The sequence below is a fragment of the Xiphophorus couchianus genome, chromosome 13 (assembly GCF_001444195.1).
Source record: "Xiphophorus couchianus chromosome 13, X_couchianus-1.0, whole genome shotgun sequence".
Classification (NCBI taxonomy): domain Eukaryota; kingdom Metazoa; phylum Chordata; class Actinopteri; order Cyprinodontiformes; family Poeciliidae; genus Xiphophorus; species Xiphophorus couchianus.
Window position 1 is genome coordinate 1,078,734 of NC_040240.1, and position 8,668 is coordinate 1,087,401.

Below are 8,668 nucleotides of genomic sequence, written 5' to 3' on the forward strand. Positions count from 1 at the left end.
TGTGGCACTAATTGGTTTAAAAGGATCACGCTGAAAAATGTCCGTCATCCTGAAATTCAAGTGGTTTTTGGGAAATATGAAAAACTTACGACCTGAAAGGGAAAGATACAAACTGTTATGTTTATTCATATTTGAACGATTTTTACAGTAATATGCTGCACTATGTAAACTAAGCATGGAAGGTCACTCAAGTTAGTGTGTGTGTGTGTGTGGGTGTGTGTGTGGATGCAAGTTCTCCCAGTTCTCTCTACAAACAACCAATCAGACGCATGAGGAGGGTTTTAGCGCTGTCAATCACAATCTTTAGCCGTCAGTAGTCGGTCAGGGAGGAGGAGGAGATTCATCTTTTCACAGATTATCTGTCTCATAACAAACTGTCATGACAAGAAAGCAAGGCAGTTGCATGCCTTTAAAATTGTGCCGCTTTTTATGGGTCAAATAGACTCAACAAATTGTAACAGCAGGGGGGCCAAATTTAATTTTTTGTCATGGGGCCCAAGTTTCGTGGTGGCGCCCTGCTCCATAGATAGATATCAATCTATCTATACAGACAGAGAGATGTTTGTATCTTGTTAAGAAATAATGATTATTTTGGTGCTTAACACAGTTAATCTTACGACATGTGTAAAGATATAGCCAAAACTCTTATTTGGAACAGTTTTCTGTTGAGCATGTGGGAGCTGAAAATAGCAGACATTCAAACAAGCAGGGCCCTTTGCCTCCCCCACACACAAAGCAATAAAATTTACATTCCAAGGGGGGAAGAGACTTTTTGGCGCCAGGGATCTCCCCTATCAGACAGAGATGAACACGAAGTGGTCCGCCCTTTTACTTAGACAAAAACCAGACACCTTTGCCATAAATGAGGGGAGTTTCCAAGTCTCTCTGAGGGCTGAGGGAGTTTCTAATTGGTCAAAGAACGGAACGCCTTGACTGCATATATTAAATAGGGAAACACCTCTTTAGTTTAAAATTCCAGGTCAGCGCGCCGAGAGAGAGAGAGAGAGAGAGAGAGAGAGAGAGAGAGAGAGAGAGAGAGAGAGAGAGCGGCCGCTATTTTTGCCTTTTTTGTCTTTGTTTCGTGTTTGTTTGTCTCCCCTTGTGTGTCTTTATTTTTATGAGAAAAATGCATATCTCTGTTCCTCTGCAGCTTTGTTGTTCATTGCTTTGTATGAAATTAAACTCTGTGATCTGTGACGTCAACACGCTTTGTTGTTGTTTCGTTTTAGCAGCACGCCGTCGCTGCACGTCGCCCACGGAGAGCGTCACTCGCCAAGGACTCGGAAGAGAAAAGAGGAAAGAGCCAAAACGTTTTTCTTTTTTTCATAATCCTTTTCTTGGTGTATAAATATCTGGTTTCAACTGTCCCTCTTTTTTTTTTTAGGTGGCCATGTTTTAAGTTTTTTGTCTTCTGTGGTCAAAATCTAGGGACAGTTCAAATGTTCTGCTTTTCATGTGGAAAAATGTTCGGTTCTTGGCACAAGGTGAAGACATCAGTAAATAGTCTTGAAGTTCTCTTGGTTCAACCAGCCATAGATGGAAATACCAGCTAGTTATCAGTAAATATATTCTGATTCTGATTTTTGAATATTTTAAAATTAACATACTTTACTGTACATTACTTTTGAGTACACTATTTATATTCTACTTTTAATAACTCCACAGTACTTGCGTTGAATTTTTGCCTTTACAGCATTTTACTCTGTTTTTACATATTTTATCTTCTATCTTCATGTGAACCGAACTGCTTTAATTGTTAGTTTAGCTCCTGAATTTCTCCATTGTTGGACAGTAAAAGAATTTCTATTCTGCTCTATTTTGTTTTACAGGGTCGGTGCTGGACTCGCTCTCAGAAGAGGATCTGATTAAGATGTACTTTCATGACGGCTACAGTCATGCAGAAGTTTTGGATTTCTTATCAACAGTTCACAATGTTCAAATGAGACTTTGCTCTTTAAAGAGCAAATTTAAAAAGTTATCAATTTTATGGAAACCAATGATGTCATTCTAGAGAGTTTGTGTCTTTTCTGCTGAAATTTTTCTTCATTTACTATAACTTTGGTTTGTTGTTAGTCCCAGTTCTGGATGATCTGAAGCAGAGACACGTCTTTAGTGGCAGTCATGAACAGACACGGTTTGTGTTCATGGGTTTGCTGCAATGTGACACTGATGAAAGCAAGAAAAGATGGACTACAAATACCATCAGTCCTGCTAAACAGTCTCACTGTTCATCTGTTAAACCGGATGTCATGTACCACCTACCTAACAAGATTTTTGTTGTTGTTTTTCTCATTTATTTAATTAATATCTGGTTAATTTGTTGCCTGTTTGGCAGCTTTCGAAAATAATATGTCATAAAAAAAAATTAAAAAAAATCAGCCATGTGTTAATAATATGTCACTTTTTATTGGAACAGTTTCTGATGACATAAACATTTTCATTTCTAATATTTATATGTAAATACAATTAAACATTACAACAGTTTTCAACAATAGTCGTAGCAGTTGGTAGTGACAGTTGAATGAAGAAATATAAATATATAACTAAACTATGTGTCCTGTTTTGATGCATATTTTACTCCTGGGTTTGGCAGAACAGACTGTAGGTTCCCAGACTCCCAGGAGGAATTGGGACAGTTTATGACCGAGTCAATCAGCAGTCAATGTGGCCATGACCGTCTTTAGGGACAGTTTGAGGACCTCCAGAGACAGTGGCCTAGTGCATCCACTAACTTGGGAATCCTATGTGGAAAACTACACAAGACTAGAAAACATGGTGGACTTGGAAATAAATGAGTCTAAAATTTAAAGGTTGTCAAACAACCACAATGCAGCAGAGTCAGAACTTTGACAGAGCAGGTTTCACAAGTTAACATCTGCCTTCACAGGCCAACATCCACATTTATGTTTTGTGATTCTGTATTTGAACTTAATAAAGTCCAAAGAGTTTTGTAATTCAAAGTTCATGTCTTCTTTGAAACTGATCGTATGTCTTGGGCTTTGGTATCTTGTCAGAGTTTGAACAGGAAAGCGAGGTTTGGTCTGTCTCAAGGAGAATCCTAGCAGTCTGGTTTCTTCTTGTCGTCTGGTGCTGCCCTTTTCGCTGAGCTGAACTTCAAAGATTTCCTCTCACATTTCTGATGTCAGCTTTTCCGCACACAAAGGGCCTGAACACAGAAGCATGAAGCTCCAAAGCATAAATGAAATCCAGGGTTGAAAGGCCATCCTTGAATCTAGAAAACATTTAGTACAAACATCACTTACTGATGCTAAAAAGAGCATGTTATCAAATGGATGTGTTTTACAGTCATACATAAACATTAATATCTCTAATCTTGTTTTTTGTTTAGCACAGCAAATATTGCAAAGCACTTGAATCAGGTTCTTACTTATTTGTCTGCTGGCTACTGTCGATTCTTACCCTACATTCACTTGTTTTAACTGCAACAAAATAGTAACTAAATTAACATAGTTGAAAAAATCTTGGTTTGTTATTGAAGGACCTACTTCACATGGTCTCTGTCTCTTTATGTTGTGTCCTGTCCTCAGCCGTCCCCCTGTTCCATCAGGAAACATTTTTATTGATTTCCAGCAGGATTTTCTGCGTCTCCTCAGTCCTCTGTGTCTTCTCTCTCCTCATTAGTCAAAAGTTGTTGTCTTGTCTCGCTGATGTTGGAGAATCAACACATAATCAGACACACATTCAGTCTAAATAACAGATGATTGAAGGAGACTTTCTGATCAAGTCATCATCATGTCCTCACCTTTTCCACAATCTCTTCCAACCAGTAGATCAGCAGGTGGAGCAGGTCTTCTGTTTTATTTGTTGGTCAACTCAAGTCATGTGACATGAGTTGACAGAGAAATGAAATAAAGAGAAAAGACAACAGAGTTAAAGAGGAAAATAATCATGGACAGCAGACAGAACCAGTTTGTAACTTTCAGCTCAACTCTATGCAGCTCCATCTGAAATGTTTAGTTATGTTTTGTAGATAGAAATGTTCTTACTTTTTTCGTCAACTGGGTTCTCTTATCTTCCTCCACCTGACAGACGGTGTTGAAGGTGGAGGATTCCAGGCTCAGGAGATCCAACCTGGGATGATCAGAACATCAGAGATTTGAGAAGTTTGGATCTTGGATCAGAGACTAGTATCTGTAGTTTTTAAAGTCTATTCTCTTTTTGTGATCTTTCTGTGTTGCAACACATGAATATGGCCATAGAAACTATTTGTTTTATGAGATTAATAGTTTATTTTCCTTCCCTCTGACCCTGTTCTCTAGTTTCCCTCTGCATAAAAGCTTTTAATTAAATCCCTCAATCACAAATTCTGTCTATCTTCTCCTCTGTCTTCTAATTTCTTATTTGATGCTTTAATTAAGTCTCTAATACAAAATATTATCAGGAAAACTTTCCTTACTTAATGTAAATTTGAACTCTATATGGAGGAACACTTTCTACTAATAGTGAATTTCTTTCTATGTTTATTTAGTAAAGCTGATGGTCCCAGTGCCAGCAGGAGGCCAGCAGTATTACGTGTTGTGGAATGCAAAAACTTACAAACAGGAACCAGGAGGACAGGAACCACATGGACAACCACGAAAGAATCCAGCGATGAGCAGCTAAAACCTGGAAGATTAAAACTGGGAGACTGGATTAATGAAGGTACAGGTGAGAACAATTTACTATATTAGAGCGCACCGTGTGGGGAAGCACCGCTATTACACCCTGAAACTTGGCATTTATTTCTGTCTTTTTCTTTTATCCTTAAAGATTTTAATTTGTACTCCGCGGGGTTGTTTTAATTCCTCTACATTTTAATTTGTCCACCGTGACATCATATTAGTCCTAAGAGATTTAAATTTCTCACTACTTGAGAAGCGTTGTCTCCATCCTTAGAGAAATGAATTTGTCCAGAAAAGCGTTGTCTCTTCTCAGTCTTAAGAGATTTTAGGTTTGACACCCAGCAGCATTACTTACTTTTAAAATTATCGCCTGAGTTTAAATGTCTTGCTCATTTTAACATGTGGCCTTGAGGGTTTTGGAATCCAGCCGCCAAATGATTGATCCGTGGATCAACAGTTCATATCCGGGATCCAAAGGTCCTGCCTATTTCTCTCTTCCTCTTTCATCTATGAACATTTAAATTAACTCCCGTTGTTACTGTTATTTCATACGTAAAACGCTTCACTCCCTGTGGATTTTATAATGTCCAGACCAGAATGATTATAACTTTAAAACCGCTGTTTCAATCCGTTTACACCAGAGCTCAACCGATTATATTGTATTGCATATTATATTGAATTTATTATGTCTTAAAAATTAGAACTGTCAGAAATATTGTTTAAATTTTAGAGTTTCATTTGCAGCAGTGTTGTCTCAATTGTATTGATTCCAGTGTCCGGAGCTGCGTTGTCTTAATTGTTGTTGGTTTGATTTTTGCCCAGCAAGATTGGTTTAGATTTAGTATTAATCCTGTGGCGTTGTCTTATTCCTTTTAGCATTTGTCTTTTACGCACCATCCATGTCCGACTCCTTTTAGTGTTTTTTGTTCAGCAGTAAGGTCTTGTTCCTCAGAAATTTAAATTAGCATCCGCCAGCATTTAGTCATACATTCATCAACAGCAAAAAAGTCAGCATTGCCTGTCCAGCTAGAATCCTTAACATCTAAAATGAAACATCTAGCAGCGGGATAAAGAAAAGCCCCGGCGCAAGACGCTACCTAAGGCATCCTCGGTCCTGCTAGAATCCTTAACATCTAAAATGAAACATCTAGCAGCGGGATAAAGAAAAGCCCCGGCGCAAGGCGCTACCTAAGGCATCCTCGGTCCTGCTAGAAAGCCATTGGCTTTAACAAAAACAACAGAGAAATTACGTTATCCTAATGGGACTTCTCCGGTAGGTCTTCAGTTTTTCAAGAACCCAATCTAATCAGAGTCATCACTTGACAAGTCGTAGTGAGGTCTAAAATACACTTGTCTGGAACTCTCTCTTCCTCTAATTCTGTCAGGTCCAATTCCAGATGTTGAAGGCATTGGTTCCTCTTCTTTTTCCATTTGAGACTTCATACAGACACATATGCAAGGGAATGTCAAACTTGGAACTTTGCAATATGTTGATGGGGAAGTACTAATGGCAGGAGAAGACACAATGGGATCCTCACACACTGTCATTGGTGGACAGTTGAGGACAGGGGTTGACAAAACAGGATCTTCTCTGATTGGGGGACTGATGGCATAGACTGACATAATGGGACCTTCACATGGCAATCTTGGTGAGGGACTGAAGCCAGGGGAGGACAGAATGGGATCCTCACATGCACTCTGAGGTGAAAGACTGATGGGTGAAAACATGGGATCCACCCAGAATGGCATGGGCGAGGGACTGGAGACAGGGGAGTACTGAATGGGATCCTCACATGCACTCTTAGGTGAAAGACTGAAGGGTGAAAACATGGGATCCACCGAGAATGGCATAGGCGAGGGACTGGAGACAGGGGAGGACAGAATGGGATCCTCACATGCACTCTTAGGTGAAAGACTGAAGGGTGAAAACATGGGATCCACCCAGAATGGCATAGGTGAGGGACTGGAGACAGGGGAGTACTGAAAAGAATCCTCACACAATGTATTTGTGGAGGGACTGAGAGCAGGTTCCTCTTCAGCACCACTGTCCCTGGTCCTCTTGGAGGGGAGCTCATCTCTAGGTTGATGCTCCCTGGTGCTTTTGGCAGAGGGCTCCTCTTCATCAAAACTGTCCCTAGTCCTCTGGGCAGGGATCTCCTCTTCAGCACCACTGTCCCTGGTCCTCTTGGCAGGGGGCTCCTCTTCAGCATCACTGTCCCTGGTCCTCTTGGAGGGGAGCTCATCTCTAGGCTGATGCTCCCTGGTGCTTTTAGCAGAGGGCTCCTCTTCACCGTCACTGTCTCTGGTCCTCTTGGCAGGGGGCTCCTCTTCAGATTCACTGTCCCTGGTCCTCTTGGCAGGGGGCTCCTCTTCAGCATCACTGTCCCTGGTCCTCTTGGCAGGGGGCTCCTCTTCAGATTCACTGTCCCTGGTCCTCTTGGCAGGGGGCTCCTCTTCAGCATCACTGTCCCTGGTCCTCTTGGCAGGGGGCTCCTCTTCAGAGTCACTGTCCCTGGTCCTCTTGGCAGGGGGCTCCTCTTCAGCGTCACTGTCCCTGGTCCTCTTGGCAGGGGGCTCCTCTTCATCAAAACTGTCCCTGGTCCTCTTGGCAGGGGGCTCCTCTTCAGCATCACTGTCCCTGGTCCTCTTGGCAGGGGGCTCCTCTTCAGAGTCACTGTCCTTTGTCCTCTTTCTGCTTATGCCGGTCGCAGATGTCACACGAGTCACATCCCCTACCAAACCTACCTGATGACGTTGCGAGATACCAAAAGGTCTGCAGTCATCTGGACTCAAAACAGGCTCTTCAAGTGAGGTCAATTGAAAAATGCCGTCTTGAAGCTTCTGAGCCATCTCGAGCTCAGCGTAGGGACGGTCTACTGTTGGACTGCAGCTGGTAGTACTGATATTACCGTAACTGCTAGTCCAGTCACTACCTACCTCATCTTCACTGAAGATGGTAATAGAGCTACGACTGGAGCTGCTAATACAGCTACCACTGAAACTGCTAGCCCAGTCATCTTGACTGGAGCTACCACTGGAGCTGGTACTACAGTCAACAGACTGCGGAGGTGAACTACACCTCGACTCCTCTTCATGATCTCCAGAAACCATGTTGTCTGACATGATTTCTTGGAAAACATTTGACCACACCTTACCAAGATCCTTACCATCGTCTGGATGTTCCTTCAACGTTGGGGATCCGTCTGCTGGAAGACCTACACTATGAGCTGTGAAGGAAAACAAGAAAAAACCATCGTTCAGCATCAAGACCTTCACAAAAATCCAAAGCAATGTTTAAAGAGAACACTGAAATACCAAAATACACTAACCCAGGTTTGAGAATGTCTAAATATAAATTAAAGAAGTATGTGCTGTGTTGAGGACTTTTTAATAGCTAATAAAATACCTTTAATCTTACATTGTACCATTAGTGTGAATAAAATAAAACACTGCAACAAGTTACTCAGTTTACCCTCCTATAACTCTCACAAATCTTTGATGCTGCTGAACAGGTAAGTTTTATCTTAACAGACAAAACAAGAAACATGAGTCATTCATTACTATTAAACTTAAATTACTGCTTACATAACTTTAACACTATAAAAGAATTGAAAAATAATTAATGTTTCCATTAGAATTTTTAAATGACTAAAATGTTAACTGTAGTTAATTAAATTAAAATCCTCTGAGCTCCACAAATTTTCAGAATCACATCAACAGCTACTCTGACACCCCGTCAGTAAATCCTACAGTATGAATAAATACCTATATACCCCTACATATAGCCAACAGCAGAAATGTACATCTGTAAAAATCAGAGTCTAAAGACTGGGGATCTACTGTAAATAAACAGGCCAACATTCAAGTAACTTCTGAAAATGATACATCACTAAAATGCAATGGAACAAAACACTGTTTTCTGATCTTGAGTAATTACAATAAATAATTTAGTTACTTTGTGAAATCAATAGGCACACATTGATTGTTCTTTAGAGATTTTTTCTAAGAATAAAGTTGTCTGTTGTCATTTAATCAATGTATCCATG

General features: G+C 40.6%; 1 long non-coding RNA gene across 1 annotated transcript; it reads right to left on the minus strand.

Annotated features, from left to right (window-relative positions):
- Positions 1 to 2,380: 2,380 nt before the first annotated feature.
- Positions 2,381 to 3,822, minus strand: LOC114155555 (uncharacterized). The gene is made up of 3 exons (XR_003597778.1): positions 3,764 to 3,822; positions 3,507 to 3,665; positions 2,381 to 3,232 (listed from the first exon to the last, which is right to left on the minus strand). It is a non-coding gene; the product is annotated as an uncharacterized LOC114155555 (long non-coding RNA).
- Positions 3,823 to 8,668: the final 4,846 nt, after the last annotated feature.